Raw genomic sequence first — 20,000 nt, 5'->3', positions numbered from 1 at the left:
ATATTTGATATCATGCTGTATTATCCATTTTCTTAAAGCAAAGATGCATAAAACCATGTAAGTATAAGTAAAATATAAGGCGAAAATCTTCGTAACATCAAACAAAATCAACCGTGATTGCACCCAAATTCAACAGAGAAGTTGAGTTGATTGTTAATTCTAATACTCACATTTATGAACCGACCTTTTGGACTCTACTTCACCTTTGCCTTCGACAAACGACACAAACGCTTCATCATTTACACATCTAATGAAAATCCTCATCGCCAGTCAGTGAGTACTACAGTAGGGACCATGACCCCCGTCCCCCAGCATTAGTTGTAGTCGCAGCCTTCGGAGGAACACTGATCTTTGAGAGAAAAACGTTTTGCCACCAAGTTAACCATGGAGTTGAAAATTATTATATTTATTCCAATTAGTGTCATCCTTTTTATTTGATAATAATTATCAGTAATTAAATCTAGGGCCACAGAAAACATTTTTCTGTTGAATGGTCAATGATAGTTGCGATAATTGTTCATTAAAATACAATTTTCTTCGTAGAAACATCAGCGGAACGTGATATCAATACTCACCATTGATGGCAGTAGGCTACAAGTGCTTTAGCAAGGGATAATGTGATTTGCAAATTACCTTTTATAGCATAATATCGAAAGTTATCATGATTTCCTTTGATAAAGAAAGAGGAAGTTTGTCATCTAATTAAAGGAAACATAAATAAGACACAAATTAGTGTGAAAAAACGAAATCCAAGTTATAGCCTATACACGTTTAACTGAAAGGTTAAGCCTATTTCACTAATCAAGGATATATATATATTTTCACATTTTTAGGTTGTTTGAATACGTATATGGTTGTAGCCTAAACATGGTTTTCCATTAATTAGGTTTCATTATCATGATATTTATAAGTTTATAAACCTATTTAGTAGGAATATATATATATATATATATATATATATATATATATATATATATATATATATATACGTATGTGTGTATCTGTGTCTGTGTTTGTGTATGTGCCGCGGCTACGGCTCTCGAGCATAGCTCAAGTATTAGATTTTCTAAAATTCAGTTTATCGCGCATATAACTTCGATTTAGAATTTTTCTCACACCAACAGGAGTCATATCTATATTTAATTTAAACTTTTTTGCTCTTTATAAAAAGAAATCAGAATAGCTTACGATATAATGCTAGTAATTTACAATCACATTGAGCCAATAGTCATGCACTCAGTGGTTCCTGCTGTCACTGAATGGTGAACACTCGATATCACACATTGAGAGTCAAATATGTTTCTAGGGAGATATTATTTTTTTTTTTTTACAGTTATTCACAGTTACTTATTATCAGATAAAGAGTATGACAATAATTAGAATATAATACACTAACTGGCTACCACACAAGGGCTTGTAACGAACTACTTAAGATGAATTCTACAATTTGTTGCATCAGTTTGGACGCCGACTGTACAGTGTAGAAACCAGAAAGCGTGGGAAAATTGAATAAATGAGGAAAAAGTTTATGACCTCCGTTAATATCTTCAGTTTTAAGAACAACGTATTATGCTGATATCAAAAGAATAAACCAACGTTCCATAACTCTGTGCTTTGATATAATTTCAGACGTTTTATATTATATTACTAAATTAAATAAAATTCTGATATGAAAACCTAAATTTCTTATCAACTATATTAAAAACATCTAGATATACCTGAATGATGAAATCAGAAATGATAATTAGCATATCATACGAATTTATACATCCAAAGCATTAAATGTAAACTCGAGTCGCCTGTTCCTGTAGCTAATTCAACCCTTCACACAAACAAAACTGCTTCTTCTGATTGATTCTTAGAATTCAGTCTCAATCAAATTAAAAAGAAATTAAAAATTTCTTAATAAATTTATATATTTCCTAACCATATAAAACTGAGACTTTTTTTATATGAGTAGGACTTCGTCGAAGCTGGAACGGCTGTTTAAACTTTAAACGAGTTAGTAGTAGTAGCTGGTGCCTACCAGGTAGACCCCTCCCCTCCCCCCTCACTTTGACCTTAACTTTCGACTTGGTGAAAGGTTGAGGCAGACAGTGTAACTTAAACGTCTCAGGTTTGTATGGTAATGAAAAATAGAGAAGGGTTAAAAACTGGGTGATTTGTTTTATATGTAAGACCAACCTCTGTCCCCTAATCGGACATTCATCCTCATGAGTGTAAAAGTCCTTATAACCAAACTGGTTGGTTTACTGACCTGGGCATTGTCAGTTTTCTTTAGTTTTGCACATGAGGAAAAGTTATAACTTTTATCAACCTCTTAAAGGTAAGTTGACACCTACGCACTTTTTGGCTGTGACGCGTTATGACATGGAGCCCTGCCACCTCGTAGGTGAAAACACCCAAAAATTTGCAAACATTTCAACGTGAGTATGCGAGACCTTACCAAATCTCACGAGGTTGCTTTCTGATGCCTTGCAAGTACCAAAAGGTGTCCCAAACTGTCACAAAATAAGTTCCTAAGCTACCAGGTTGCTCGATGCCTGGGGAAGTCAGTCACTATTTTACTGTCTATCATAAGTATTAGTTCCTCTATTGGGATTAAACCCTCGAGAAAAACTCAAAAAGCATTTATTATTTTATTTCGGCAAATAGTAAAAGCTTCCCATCTTACTTTATCTATTTCATGAACAACCCCTTTTTTAAAGTGATTTCGAGTTTATCATATACAATTAAAACACATTCATTCTACTGTTCCTTTTGAATAATTCAATGAACTGAAATCTAAAATTTATTTTTTCTTATCATAAGTAAGCATCATGTAAATAATTTTATTGAATATAAGAAAAGTTAGCAGCAGTATTTTTTTTATTTATATGAACTCAAGTGTTTATACTATATTTTAACACGTGAATTAAGTGTTGAAATTATAAACTAGTATTAGATAAAGCAATTGATACTTGTGTTGCTTTGAATCTAAATATCTTCAGCCTGCATAAGAGTGATAGTCAATTAAAAAATTCATCTTTACACAATCTATTATAATCGAAAATAACCATAACAAAAATAACAATGATCATGAACAGGCATAAAACTAATCCATACACACATCAACAAAAGCTGGAAAAATAGTTTTGTGGATGGTCCACAAAATAGCATTACAAATTAGAGAGGCTTATAAGAAACCGCATTATCAATAAACGAAGAGCGAAGAATAACGTAATGGGTCCAACTGCTGTGTTACTGAACACAAATATACACATACGATAATGAAAAGAAAAACTACACAACACTATCGCATTGAACAAATCAAAATAAGGCTGGCAATACACAATTTACAACCAGCTCACCAAACATCATAAGCTGTGCGTTAGAATCCTCAATGTGTCAAGAAATAAGCAAGAAGATGGCATTCGATTGCGTACTAATATTTTCAAATTGTTTTACCCTTGCTTTTTCATTTACTTCTGCATTTTCCCTTAAATTATCAATTCTCCTTTTTAAAACTATCTTTGAGGTTCTAAGGAATTTAGATATCTGGTAGTAATTTTAAAACAAATATTCAATACATTTTTCCGAATGGAGGTTTATATGAGTTATCATGCAAAATAGCAAAATTATTATTATTCGATTAATACTTGAACTTTAGTGTTCCCTTATAATAGTGGCATAGGAGTCTTAAGCTAGGTGGCCACTTGCACGACCTTTAGCCACGATTTTGGGGCACGAACTGGGAGGCTCCCACACTGTTCACGACTAGTTCACGCATAGGTCACGATGAGTTTACGGCGAGTACAGAAATAGTTCAGAAGTGCATGCCCATCAGTATCCACATTGAAACGAACTGGCACAACAACTTCACGCGAAATTTGCGCAGAGTTTGCACATAGTTTATGCACTTCTTGATTTAGCACGACGAGTTTGCACAATTCGGACGGAGTTTTGCCGACTTGGGCACGCCATTTAAAAGGGGGCCTCCCCAACCCCTGGTTATTTTTGGATTAGCTGTGGAAGAGACAACATGCTTGATGCTAGAGACACAATAATTATAGAGAAGAGAAGATACCTATACCTGGAAGCTGCTCTAGTCATTGTTGAAGAGCAGCAGAAAAGGCTGGAAGAGGAGGAAGAGCAAGAAAAGGCAACCTCACCTCGAAGAAAGACACAAAAGAAAGTGTGGGTCAGGGAATGGTTGACCAGAAGGCACAAGTTTGGACGGTATGACAGTCTACTGACTGAACTCCACAAGGAAGATCAAAAGGGTTACAAAAATTACCTCAGAATCACACCTGACCTGTTCCAAGAGATGGTTGAGAAGTTAACCCCTCGCCTCCAGAAGCAGTCCACCTTCATGAGGGAACTTCTTCAAGTTGGACTCAAGCTGTCTGCCACCCTCCATTTTTTAGCCAGCGGAAATTCCTATCCAGGTCTGCAGTACAGCTTCAGAGTTGAAGTAAATACCATCTGCATGTTCATACCCGAGATGTGTAAAGCCATCATTGCGGTCTACAAGGATGAAGTGCTGTGCTCCCCCAAAACTGAAGAGGAGTGGAAGGAAGTTGCTGCCAGGTTCAGCTCCAGATGGAACTACCACAACTGTCTAGGGGATATGGACGGCAAGCAAATCACCATGAAGAAGCCATCCAATGCTGGCTCTTACTATTACAACTACAAGGGCTTCCACAGCATTGTACTGATGGTAGTGGCAGATGCTACCTACAAGTTCCTGTATGTGGATGTTGGGGCAGAGGGTGGTGTGTTGGTTGGAGGAACATGGAGTAACTGTTCCCTGCATGATGCTGTAGAAAAGGACAGAGCTGTAGTGCCTCAACCACAACCACCACCTAATGATGATCTGGACAAGGGTGGCTGATGGTGCAGGTTGCATCCTTGGTTCCCACTCCATGGTACAGGTCCAGGAGGACTGGCCTGAAGACTGTGGTGACTGGGGTGGCATCCATGTTAGAGGTGATGGCTGACTGGCTGGAGGTTGCTGCTGAGGCTGCTGCTGCTGCAGCTCTGACTTGATGCTTGCAAGGTGGCTGGTTGAGGTTGAGGCCAGAACCGCTGCTGCTGAGGAAGCTGCCAAGTTTGCTGCTGCTATGGGGCTGTCCAGGTCATGGCTGGTTATTGCTGTGGCTGCTGGAAAAGATGACGTCGCAGTCTATCTGGAATTCATGCTCGGGGTCCTCCGAGATGCACTGCATGTGGCCTTCCAGCAGGAACGCATAATCGTGTATGATCTTCTGTTGGCTGTTGTAGGAGTGGCTGGCTCCCAATGAACCTGCTTTGGAGAGGATCTGAAACATACAAACATTGTAATAATTTACTACAGTATTTCAATGCAACATATTTCACATGTCATGTCAAGAGCAATGGATCAAACTGAAATACAATTTGCATGTAGACATTGGGATTCTCATATGCTTCACTGCATCACTGAGGTCGCTCTGGGTCACCCCGGTGTTGGCGGTTGTAGTGGCTGTCTCTGTTGTTAGTAGCCTGGACTGCTACCTCTTACCCTTGCCCTTCCCAGTGGTAGTAGATTCTTGGCTCTGCGAACCTGTGGATCTCCCTTTATCATCATCATCGTCACTGATCATCACTGTAGCTGACTCTGGGACAGCAAACTGCTCGCTGGGGACTGTTTCTACCGGACGATGTGTTGCTTCAGGAAACTCCAGGTCTCCATGATCTGGTCGTCACGGGCACTCCTCTATGGCTGGCCAGTTCAAATCTTCTTCTTTATAATCTTCCCCACCCTGGTTCTCATGCTCTTGTAGTGTTTCTTGCATTGGGAACTAGTGGCAGGAGGCTGCAGCTGCTCTCTGACTTGGTCCCACCGGCTGTTCTTGGTCGCAACGATGAGCCACTTCTTCTGCTTCTTGTCATACAGATGGGGGCTTTCTTTCATAAGCTCGGCCAACCACAACTCGGCCTCTTCTGTCCAGCGGTACTCAGGGGTTTCTTTCTTGGAAACCCGGACCCGCTTCTTCTGCTGTCTGGTAGCCTCGTCCTCACTCGATGGATGTCTCTGACTTTCTAGTGGATCGTGCTGTGTCTCCTGGAATGATCTCTCTCAGCATTCTCTTCCTCTGGCCTGTCATCTTCTGGCCTTCTCTGCTTTGCTCTTCCTCGTGTCTGCTTTGTTCTAGGCATATTGTCTCTGTGATGTAAGTTATCTCTTCGCTTGTGATCTCTGGAATGGCGAGCAATTTCCAGGAACTCCTCGTGAACTGTCTGTAAACTGTTCTTGAACTGCTCGTGAATGGTTCGTGCACTACTCCTAAGCTGTTTGTGCCATGCGCAATCTGTTTGTAAAGTGAGTAAACTAGTCGTGAACTGCTCGTGCCATCAATGCGTAAAATACATGTGAGAATATCAGTGGAAGGCACTGTAATGCTGCGACGCTCGAATTTGTGAACATGTTGTGAACTACTCATGAACTCAACCTGAGCTGTTCGTGAATTATTCGTGGCTGTTCATGACAGTCGAAGCATAGCGCGCACTGGCATGCACTGGCACGCATCCTCCATCATCGTCCTGACGAGTTCATTAACAGTTTGCTCATAGTTCACGAACTAGTTGCGAAATTATGCAATGACCAAAATTTTCAACATTTCAAAATTCTCCTCCCGACATGGCACACAATCACGACGGGCTTACACACAATTCACACCAGTTTATGGCTAGTTTGCTCACTGGCATGACTCGAGTCGTGCAATACGTGCCAGAGAATTATGCAGCTGTCAGCCTAACTTTACAAACACTTATGGGCTCACACTCACCTGCCCAAACACTATATATATATATATATATATATATATATATATATATATATATATATATATATATATATATATATATATATATATATATATATATATATACATATACAGTATATATATATATATATATATATATATATATATATATATATATATATATGAATATATATATATATATATATATATATATATATATATATATATATATATATATATATAAATAAATATATATACATACATATATATATACATATATATATATATATATATATATATATATATATATATATATATATATACATATATATATATATACATATATATATATATATATATATATATATATATATATATATACATATATATATACATATATAAATATATATATATATATATATATATATATATATATATATATACATACATATATATATATATATATATATATATATATATATATATATATATATATATATATATATATTTTATATATATATATATATATATTTATATATATATATATATATATATATATATACGTATATATAAAATATATATAATATATATATTTATTTATATATATATATATATATATATATAGAATATATATATAATATATATATTTATGTGTATATATATATATATATATATATATATATATATATATGTATATGTATATATATATATATATATATATATATATATATATATATATATTTATATATATTTATATATATATATATATATATATATATATGCTTACTGTGTATATATAGATAAATGAATATATATATATATATATATATATATATATATATATATATATATATATATATATATATATATATATATATATATATATATATACATAAGTATACATATATATATATATATATATAGAAATATATATATATGTGTGTATATATATATATATATATATATGTATATATATATATATATATATATATATATATATATATATATATATATATATATTATATATATATATATATATATATGTATATATATATATCTATATATATATGCATATATATATATATATATATATATATATATATATAAATCTATGTATATATATATATATATATATATATATATATATATATATATATATATATATATATATATATATATATATATATATATATATATATGTATATATATATATATATATATATATATATATATATATATATATATATATATATATATATATATATATATATATATATATATATATATGGGGATGGGACCATTCGCCGCTGCCGATTCGCCGCCGACAGTTAGCCACTGACAGTTAGCCACCGCCTATTCGCCTCCGACGCCGTTTCACCACCGCTGATTCGCCACCGGCTAAAGAATAAGTGCTCCCATTATAAGCATATGGGGCAATCGTTTTTTTTTTCTTTCTTTTTTTTTGGCTGGATAACTCTGAAAATTTAATAATTTCATAGTTTAACAAGGTCGTTTGCTTAGACTGTTTTACAAGCATAACAAGTCGGTTTACTTTTTTATTTAAAAAAAAGTAAATATTTTCTCAATATTTTTATGAGTCTTCCTCAAGCCCTCAAAATGGAACCTAATCTAAGACCGGAGTGTATCCAGTGTGACTTTGAACAAGCAGCTATTGGTGCTATGACAGAATGCTTTCCGGGAGTTCAAATAAAGGGATGTTTTTTTTTTTTTTTTTTTTTTTTTTTTTTTCATTTAGCACAAAGTATGCAAAGACATATAGCTGCAGTCGGAGCAACCAGGCAGTACAACAATGACCCTGATTTTGCTTTAAAAGCCAAAATGATACTTGCTTTGGCTTTTGTACCACATTGTGACCTTGATATCTACACAGAAGCACTTTGACTTTTTGCCTGAGGAACTCGTGCCAATATTAGATTGGTTTGAATATAATTATATTGGTATCTACAATAGGCGCAGCAGACGCCGAAGGCCACCCTTGTATCCCCAAGATATATGGTCGCAACATGAAACTACTTTAAAGGATGAAGGTCGAACAAATAACCACGCAGAAGCTGCTCATCGCAGATTGCTTTTGAACTTGGAGCTAACCACCCACCCATATGGAAATTTATAGAAACTCTAATGAAATTACAAAAGGGAAGAGATTTATATATGGAACAACTGATAGCAGGACGCAGACCACCATTAAAGCTGAAAAAATATAGAAGCGCTGATGAAAGAATAAATTAAATTGTTCTCGAGTACAACAATGAAAGAGACGCTTAGGAATATCTCAAAGGAATAGCCCATAACTATCAGATAAACTAAAGTTTCTATTTTTTTAGGTGCAAACCTATATAATTTTTTTACTTGTTCGTAAACAATAAAATGTTTGAATTACTTTTAACTTTTTTTACATAATAAAATGTTTATTTTTTACATTTCTTTTATTTACACTTTGCAGTAGAATAATTAGAACTGCCAAAATGAAGGAAACTGTAGAGGGGTAAAAAATAAACAGCTGTAGTTATGTTTCTGGCGGCGAAATGTCCCAGTGGTGAAGTGGTCCAAGTGGCGAAAAGCTGGTGGCGAACTGGCGGTGGCTAATCGTCGTCGGCGAAGGAGCGGTGGCGAATCGTCACCAACCCATATATATATATATAAATCTATGTATATATATATATATGTATATATATATATATATATATATATATATATATATATATATATATATATATATATATATATATATATATATTGTTAGGTTGTTTGACTGTCAAACAACCTAGTTTCAATTTTTTTTGGTAACTGCCCTTTTCTTTGTTAAGGTGGGTGTTTTTGTTTACTTGTGTCACAATGTGAGTGGCAAGAATCAGTCAGGTTTGGGAAGCCAGATGGACCAGTTCTCGTAATGCAGTCGAGAAAAAGCAGCAGACCCAGCTTTGGAGTATCTCCTAGTTGGTGGTGACTTGTCCTTAACCTAGTCCTCGAGGTCGAGATGGATTTGAAGAGTTATTCTTCGGTAGCAGCAAAGTGGCTGCTGTATCGACACTGGCGTGGTTGTTCCCACAGTGTTCGATGGACGTCCTCGAGGATCAGGGATTGTTTGTGGATGTTTATTTGTTGGAAGAGCCAGTGTATGGGCTCGTATTTATTATTTCAATAATAATGAGAAGATTCTCTTGTTAATTGGTCCTTGCTGCTGCTTACTGTGTTTGTTTGTTTGAAGAGCATTGCTTATTTTATTTAACATTTGTTTGAACTTTTTCTGTTTTTGTGATTGTAATTTTATTTGAATTTATGCTATGATCTTTTAAGTCCCTGTGCTTCCCATTTCCTGAACTCATTGTAAGTCACCGTGCTTCCCATTTCCTGAACTCATTATAATTATTGTATATACTTGTAATTATTATATAATTTTTGTAAAATAAACTAGGTTAAGGTACTTGAGTATTTTCTGTTTTACCCACCCCTTTGGTTGTTGCAGTCCATCGGTTCATTCCAGTCCCAATTCTTGTAGTATTTTAAAAGAACCTGTTGAACCATGAAGGCGGTTCATAACAATGGGAAGCACAGTGACTTACAATGAGTTCAGGAAATGGGAAGCACAGTGACTTAAAAGATCATAGCATAAATTCAAATAAAATTACAATCACAAAAACAGAAAAAGTTCAAACAAATGTTAAATAAAATAAGCAATTCTCAACAAACAATTTTATTTGAATTTATGCTATGATCTTTTAAGTCACTGTGCTTCCCATTGTTATGAACCGCCTTCATGGTTCAACAGGTTCTTTTAAAATACTACAAGAATTGGGACTGGAATGAACCGATGGACTGCAACAACCAAAGGGGTGGGTAAAACAGAAAATACTCAAGTACCTTAACCTAGTTTATTTTACAAAAATTATATAATAATTACAAGTATATACAATAATTACAATGAGTTCAGGAAATGGGAAGCACAGTGACTTACAATGAGTTCAGGAAATGGGAAGCACAGTGACTTAAAAGATCATAGCATAAATTCAAATAAAATTACAATCACAAAAACAGAAAAAGTTCAAACAAATGTTAAATAAAATAAGCAATGCTCAGCAAACAAACAAACACAGTAAGCAGCAGCAAGGACCAATTAACAAGAGAATCTTCTCATTATTAATGAAATAATAAATACGAGCCCATACACTGGCTCTTCCAACAAATAAACATCCACAAACAATCCCTGATCCTCGAGGACGTCCATCGAACACTGCGGGAACAACCACGCTAGTGTCGATACAGCAGCCACTTTGCTGCTACCGAAGAATAACTCTTCAAATCCATCTCGACCTCGAGGACTAGGTTAAGGACAAGTCACCACCAACTAGGAGATACTCCAAAGCTGGGTCTGCTGCTTTTTCTCGACTGCATTACGAGAACTGGTCCATCTGGCTTCCCAAACCTGACTGATTCTTGCCACTCACATTGTGACACAAGTAAACAAAAACACCCACCTTAACAAAGAAAAGGGCAGTTACCAAAAAAAATTGAAACTAGGTTGTTTGACAGTCAAACAACCTAACAATATATACATATATATATATATATATATATATATATATATATATATATATATATATATATATGTATATATATATATATATATATATATATTTATATAAATATATATATATATATATATATATATGTATATATATATATATATATATATTTATATAAATATATATATATATATATATATATATATATATATATATATATATATATATATCTATATATATATATATATATATATATATATATATATATATATATATATATATTTATATAAATATATATATATATGTATATATATATATATATATATATATATATATATATATAAATACATACACACACAAATATATATATATATATATATATATATATATATATATATATATATATATGTGTGTGTGTGTGTGTGTGTGTATCTACATACACACATGCATATGTGCATACATACATGTATATGCATTCTAATCTACATAAAAATACTTGTTATATGTATGAATGAAGGTATGACCAAAGGCGTAATAGCATACAATATTTCCTTGGATATTGAATTAGGTTTATATGAGTACATGAATGGGCAGAATATAAATGGAAAAATCCTTCTATTCTTTATAAGAGAATTTACAACCAGCTTGCTACACATCATTGTTTGTGCGCAGCTGCTCGCCAGAAGGGATAACAACATTCTATGAAAGGTTGCAAGGCATCATGGCTGGCGTGAGGTAGCAGGAAACGGCACGAACACTGATGACATCCTACAAATTTTTTGTACGTCATCACAAAACCTATTTTGTGAGGAGGTGCGAGGTCATCTACCTCACACAACGCAGAGAAAAATTCAAAAAAAATTTTAAACCCCTATTGATTTCGGGACATTTTACAATTTTCTTGCAAGGTCTTGGCACGGGCTATCACCAGCCACCGTAAGCTTTTTTGGAAGGTGGAATGACACCAAGTCTTGACAGGTCGCAACAAAAAAATATGTCGGTGTCAACCTGGCTTAACTACCTAACCATGGAGATGCCAAAGGTGTTGGGCTTTGTTCCTACCAGAAAACTGGTTGGCAGTAATGGTAGAACCTATATCTATAATGATATGTATCTAGGTATATGGTTATTATGAAAAATGGTCTGCCTACATTTCATATACAGTACAGCCCCTTCGTATTAGGGGATGGGGCAGATACTTCTCTATAAAACTTGTCTATAAGGAAAATTTACTCGGTTGTGAGATTGGCCTGCATTTAGTGTGTAATCCAGCATATAAAAGAGTGACTGTTTTATTTTGATCGAAAAAATGAAAAACGATAATGACCAGACATTCTACTGTCATCTCAGATCAGATGCTACTTGTCTCATGAGGGACATAGGTATTCAATAGAGCTTGATGCATAGATAATTCAGGACAAAGAATAATTTTATCCAGGCTCCTGTGGGTATATACCCATGGGTAGTGGTCAGTGAATTGTCTTTCACCACTGACCAGTTCTTCCAGAACGGTAAGGTAGATCTGATATCCCTGACCACAAGAATCTTATTGAATTACCAAATGTAAAGGTGAATGAATCAAGAGCATTTTTTTTTTCTTACCTTTACCCTTCCAGCGTTGGAACTTTTTTGGTATTCTACAATGGGACATGGAGTCTCAAATAATCAACGCCTTACCCTTATCGGACAGTCATTTTGCACCCCACAAACATGAGATTGGAGTGTGGCTGGACTAGAAGCTGACTCTTGGACTAAAACATTGGACAAGGGAAAGGAAGGCCTCCCTTCATTGACAATGACCCATGGCAACTGACATATCATGCATTATGCTCATAGCACTAGTTAGGCTGAGACTGAGGAGTATTCTAGGGTTCAGCTCCTATCTGATGGCCAGTCCAGTGTACATTAGGCTCAGCTTATGAGATATGAGGATCCGAGCAACAACCATAATGGGCTCTAGTATCTGGAGAAGAAATGCTGTTTGAAGCTACTCCTTAGACCAGGCTAGTCCTCAAAAGTCCATCAAGATCTTCAGTCGGAGGTCTTGATTAAGGTTGTGAGATAGCCCTTTCCATCAGAGACTGAGTGGAGATTTCTCAGCAAATGAAGATGAAGATAACCATGATTCATTGCAGTGAGGCAAAGGGATCTTTTGTTGGTAATTCCTGGGAAGTAAGAAGCCTTCCCATCTTGCACAAAAATAGGGAATCACTGATCCTACTCCTTGCCACTGGGGATTAAATATATTTGGTGGAACATTCCTCTAGTTGGAATGGATCCTGCATGCAACTTTAAAACAGAACTCCTTTTCTTGTGTACTTGAGTCACAAAGATGGAATTTTTGTTTTTAGACGCTATTGGGTGGTTTATAAAACCTATTGGGAAGAGAGCAAAACCATTGATAGGACTTTCTGCATGTTAAAAGCAGGTGGTTTACTTACATGAAACCTTCCCCTGAGGTTTTCCTATACTCCAGGGGTGGCTCGCAATCCTTGCATAAATCTGAGTAAGGCAGGAACCGTGAAAAATGTGGAGGGATACTTCCCTGTAGAGAAAATCGTCGTCAATCCCCCAGCTCTAAACTCAGCTCCTTAAAATAAATGGAATTGAAGTTGCTAGTTGGTTCCCAACGGTGTGGAAACTCATGTAAACCATGTTAACCATGGCGAAGAAAGTAACAGAGGACGTTGTTATCATCCAGCTGGAAGATCTTGGTTATGCAGAAGTGACTGGGCCCATTCTCTCTGTTTGTTGACAGGAATTTTCCCTGTGATATAGCAGAATCTGGTCCTTATTATTACAGTGCCATATGACTGGGTGACCAAATTATTATTATTATTATTATTATTATTATTATTATTATTATTATTATTATTATTATTATTATTATTATTATTACAAGCAAAGTTATAACCCTAGTTGGAAAAGCAGGATACTATAAGCCCAAGGGCTCCAACAGGGAAAAATATCCCAGTGAGGAAAGGAAACAAGGGAATAAAAAACTACAGGTAAAATAATAACAATCAAAGTAAAATATATTAACAACATTAAATTGTATCTTCCATTTGTAAAACTATAAAGATTGAAAAATGAAGGAAAAGAAATAATATAGAACAGCGAGAACACGTGTACCCTCAAGCAAGAGTACTCTAATTCAAGACAGTGGACGGCCGTAGTACAGAGGCTATGTCACTACACAAGAATAGAGTACTTACCATGGCTAAAGAGTCTTGTCTGCCCTCACCAATTGGAAAGAAGCCACTGAATAATTACATTGTAGTAGTTGCCCTCTTGAGCGAAGAAGAATTGTTTGGTAATCTAAGTGTTGTCAGGTGTAAGAGAACAGAGGATAATGTAGTACGAATATTGTAGGCCCGACTATTCATACTATTTATACTTTATATGTCAATGCTAACCGTTCATGGCCTGGAATGTAGGCAATGAGACGCCAAAGCTCACTGAAAAAAAGGTATTAAAAAGAAAGAAAAAAATAAAAAGGATGCATAGTTAGCAAGAGGCTTACGATCTTAAGACTGAGATGAACCTGTAAACTATCCTTTTGTAATATAAAATGTTGTGATCTATGAATATCTAAAGCCTGATGAAAGTCTTTAGTAGTCATTCTAGCATTTTGAATAAATCAATGAGTTTTTGGAGTCATAATACAATAATGAATTTTAGAAACTTCTATATTAACCTAAAATTTATTTAGATATCCATGAATGTCTAAAGATTAATTCTGATGGTGGTTTATAGCTATATTAGCTAGAGTTATATCTCTCTCTCTCTCTCTCTCTCTCTCTCTCTCTCTCTCTCTCTCTGAAAGTCCTCAAGGTCCGTGTAACTCATTTATGGTGTCTTATGTATATTTTACAGCATCAAGAAATGAAGGAAACTCTTAGAAGATTGATATTGAAACTTTGTACAATCTAATGTAGCTGTTAACGGAAGGAATTACTTAGCTATCACACTCCAATTTCTACATGATTTTATGGATTCATTAAACACACACATATGTATATATATATATATATATATATATATATATATATATATATATATATATATATATATATATATATATATATATATATATATATATATATATATATATATATATATATATATATATATATATATATATATGTTTGTGTGTATGTTTGTGTGGATGTGTATGTGTGTGTGCGTGTGTGTGTGTGTTATTTATTTGTGTTGGATAGTCGAAACGTCAAATGATAAGCCACTATGAACTTTTGCACTCGATTTATAACATTTTTAGGCGTTAGCTGAGGATGGACATGACTGCCCATTTCCTGAGATGTAGGGGAGACCGGGGCTAGTTGGCTACAGGGGTAAGTTGGTACAACTGCAATATTTTCTATGTTTGATGTCAGATAGCTCTGATATCGCTACCACGTGGTCACTGCATGTTTGTTCAGTTACCAAGGAATTGCCATCAGGATACAGTGTATGAGAATTGACTTGTGGACAAAAGTTTGATTTTCATGACGCTAAGTAAAATCTGAGAAATTACTATTCTTTGCTAAAACATGTGCTAAATTACTTGATATGCTGAATGTTTTCTAGCTAAAATATCTCTTGAAATATGGAAATAAAATGACAATAATACAAAGTTTTTAAAGTGTAAGGTTATTCATCAGATCCCGTTTTAATAACAGTTTCTTGGTTGGGGCATGTTGGCACAGCAAGACTGGGGCAAGTTAGCACTGTACCAACTTGCCCCAAAGACCTATTCTTATTAATTTTTGGAACTTTTAGGCAATATTACACCAATCTTCCCATTAGTTTTTCAAACATGGTTAGAGCATACCAAAGAAAAACTGAACGAGCCTTAACTCCACCTGATGTGATTCTAAGGGCTGTCAAATGTGTAAAGTTTGAACAATTCAATAAGAAGGGTTGCAAAAGATTTTGGCATTCCATTTCGAACGCTTACACGTTATTGCCATAAAATAACTGATGAACAACTTTTGAGTAAAGGAAGTTCATCTCTTACTGTGGGCTACACTCAGCACAAATAGGTATTTTCAAAGGAACGGGAAAAGGAACTTTCTACATATCTTAAACGTGCAGCCGATATTTGTTATGTCTTATCTGTGAGGGATGTTAGAAAATTGGCATATCAGTATGCTATGTATAGCAAAAATTATATTCCCAATTCATGGACAGAAATTGAGATGACTGGTGCTGACTGGTTTTCTGGTTTTTTTAAAAGAAAAAAAGATCTATCTATTAGAGCACCAGAAGCAACTAGTCTTTCAAGAGCAACAAGTTTTGACAGGATGAATGTAGACATGTTTTTTTCAAAATCTTAAATCTGTCCAAGATCGCTATGAGTTTACTCCAAGGGACATGTGGAACATCGATGAGACTTGGGTAACAACAGTTCAGAAGCCTGTTAAAGTCGTTCCTCGAAAAGGGTCTAAACAAATTAAAAAAAGGACCTCAGCAGAAAGAGGAACTCTTGTAACAGTCGCTTTAGTTGTTTCAGCAATTGGTAATGCAGTCCATCCTTTCTTAGTTTTCCCCAGAATTCATTTCCGCGATCATTTCCTGATTAATAGCCCTCTAGGTAGTTCAGGAGCAGCTAATCCATCAGGGTGGATAAAAGAGTCTGACTTTGTTGGGTTTCTTAACCCTTTTGTGAAACATACTGAATGTTCAAAAGAGCGCCCAGTGCTTTTATTACTATACAATCATGAGTCTCACCTGTCCATATATGGCCTGAATTATTGTAAGGCAAATTGAATTGTTGCTCTTCCATTCCCCCCACACTGCTCTTATAGGATGCAACCGCTTGATATGTGTTTACGGACCACTGAAGAAATATGTAAATAGATCCTATGACTCTTGGATGACAAATCCTCCAGGTTCTACAATGACTATATATGATATTCCAGGAATAATTTCCACGGCATTGACACTTGCTGTAACTCCTGCCAATATCTTAGCTGGGTTCAAAACTGTAGGGATTTCACCCTTTAATAGAGATACATTTCAGGAAGAAGATTTTATGGGTGCTTATGTAACAGACAGGCCTTTGCCTAATGATTTGTCTGAAATGCAAGCATACCAAGAAAATGGAAGCTCTGGTATGCTGAATCTATATCCATCAGAGGCTACAGACAAAACTACAAACCAAGCTGGTTCTCCTTCCAGACTTAGGGATGCCCAATTAGAGGGGATGAATGAACTTGTGGCTTCGAATATGGCAATCAGCCACGTAAATGAACCAACACCGTCTACTTCAGGAATCTCTACACAGAAAAAAATAAACTTGAGCTTAACACCATAAGCAGTAAGACCACTACCTAGGGTAGGTTCAAGAAAGGGAAACTCGTTGAACAAAAAGAAGCGAACCACTGCAATCTTGACAGATACTCCAGTTAAAAGAGCATTGGAGGAGAAAAAGTCAAAAGTAATAGTCAAAACTGGAAGAATTATGATTTCAGGGGAAAAAGAAACAAAACAAAGAATTCCAGAGACCTCAGAATCTTAAGAGGAGGAAACTTACAGTTTGGTATGTGTAGAACCATTTTCCAATAGGACACCGCGAGAAATCTGGGTGCAATGCCTGGTTTGCAAAAGGTGGGCTCATGAAAATTGCGCTGATAAAAATTTGTTTTTTACTTGTGATCACTGTGATTCAAATGATGAATCAGACTAGCTTCCCCTTCCTTGCTTTGAAAGTGTAACATTTATTTTGTGATTTGAATGTTTTGACAGACTACATTGAATGTTTAAGGTATTTCATTAGATCTGTTTTTCTTTTAGTTAAAGTGAGAATTGTGATTCTAATGGTAGTGTTTACTTTCTTCGTTTCATAAACACAAACTGTGATTTACCATAGGTTTCCCTTTCGGGCATTCAAATACTAGTTTTATTTTCTTGTTTGCCATAGATAGCTTTCAATGATAAAAAACCATTTGTTTAAACATTTGTGATATCAAGTGCTGTGATTTCTACGATACTAAGAATAGGTGCTCTACTAAATAGTGTTTAAATAGTCTTTAAACGAGACAAAAAAATCATGAGCCAACTTGCCCCTCAGTGTGTGCCAACTTACCCCGCATGTGGGGTATGTTGGCACATGTGAAAAATATTTTTTTAAACAAATTTGTGTTTTTATTTAGTCATGAACCAGCGTCTGTGATGCAATGAAATGTAGCCGGATGTTTATATTTTTCATTCATATAATAAAATCGCAAAAATACCCCATTGTTTTATAGCTATGAATAAAAATGTAGAAAGTGTGCCAACTAGGGGCTACTGAGAAATTCAACCTTTTATTTATTTTGTCGTGGTAACATTATAGACTTCTGACGAATGGTTCCCCTGATTGTCCTCGGATTTTTTAAATAAGTTTACTCACCAGGAATTTTACATAAAAAGCAGAAGCAATCTCCCATTATATACCACAAAAAGGTAGAATAATTCCCAAATAAGGCAGAAACATTACCTTCATACTCATCATGTAACAGGTAGATGCATTATTCCCTATTCACCATACAAATCCAGGAGCCCTCTCTATTAGGGTACCGCACCCTTAGAAAAAACGAAAATTTTGCTCCTATTTTCCATATAGCGATATAAAAATACACTTCTATTCGCAATGAAAAGTCGGAAGCGTTGTCCCCTAGTTCAATAAAAGAAAATAAACATCCTCCTTCACCATAAAATAGGTATGAACATTCTCATCATATTTACCATGAAATGGGAAAGAATTTTCTTCTTATTCACCAGCAAAAACGACAGAAATAATAACACCCTATTCACCACGAAAGGGAAAATGCGTTCTTTCCTATTCCATATAAAGAATGCCGAAGTTTTTTTCCACATATACATAAATAGGGCAGAAATATTCTCCTACTGTTCACCATATAGAAAGAAATTTAAATTTTCCCGTATTCACCATTAAAAAGGCAGAGTCATTCACCCACTATTCACTGTAAGAAAGAAAGATAGTCGATGTTTTCCTATTCACCACAAAAAGAAAGAGGCATTCTTTCCATATTCAGTATAATAAGACACTTACATTTTCTTCTGTTACCACAAAAAGGCAGATGCTCCTTCAATAAATCATCAAAATGTGAAAAAATTATCATCACTATTCACTATCAAAAAGACAAACGCATTCTCCCCTGTTCTCCCCCTAAAACTACTAAATCGTTTGCCACCTAGTCACTTTTAAGGTAAGTATGGGCAATCTCCTCCTAGACATCATAAAATATGCAGCAGTACTTTCACCCTATTCACAATAAAAGGACTGAGCATTAACCCCTTTTGCGTTACCAGAAGCGTAAAGCACTTTTCCCTTATTCAACAAGAAAAAAAAAAATAGGCAGCAGTTTTCAACCATCATTTGCACCATAAATAGATGGATTAAGTTTTCTCTTATTTACCATGAAAAGGCAGAATTATTCTCCCTCCGTTCACCATTAAAAAAGGGAGAAAAAAGCAAGATCTTCTTGTTCACTGTAAATAAAGCACAAAAAAAAAATCCTTACAAATAATCATCAAATAGACAGACCAATTATATCCCGATTCATCACAAAGAACGTAGTAAATTTCTTCAACTATTTATCGTAAAGGATCAATAGGATTCTCCTTCTATTTGCCATAGAAAAGTTAGGAGTATCCTTCCCTACTCACCTGAAAATGGCAGAAGAAC

The sequence above is a fragment of the Palaemon carinicauda genome, chromosome 8, assembly GCF_036898095.1.
Source record: "Palaemon carinicauda isolate YSFRI2023 chromosome 8, ASM3689809v2, whole genome shotgun sequence".
Lineage (NCBI taxonomy): Eukaryota > Metazoa > Arthropoda > Malacostraca > Decapoda > Palaemonidae > Palaemon > Palaemon carinicauda.
Note: the sequence above shows the minus strand (reverse complement) of the source record.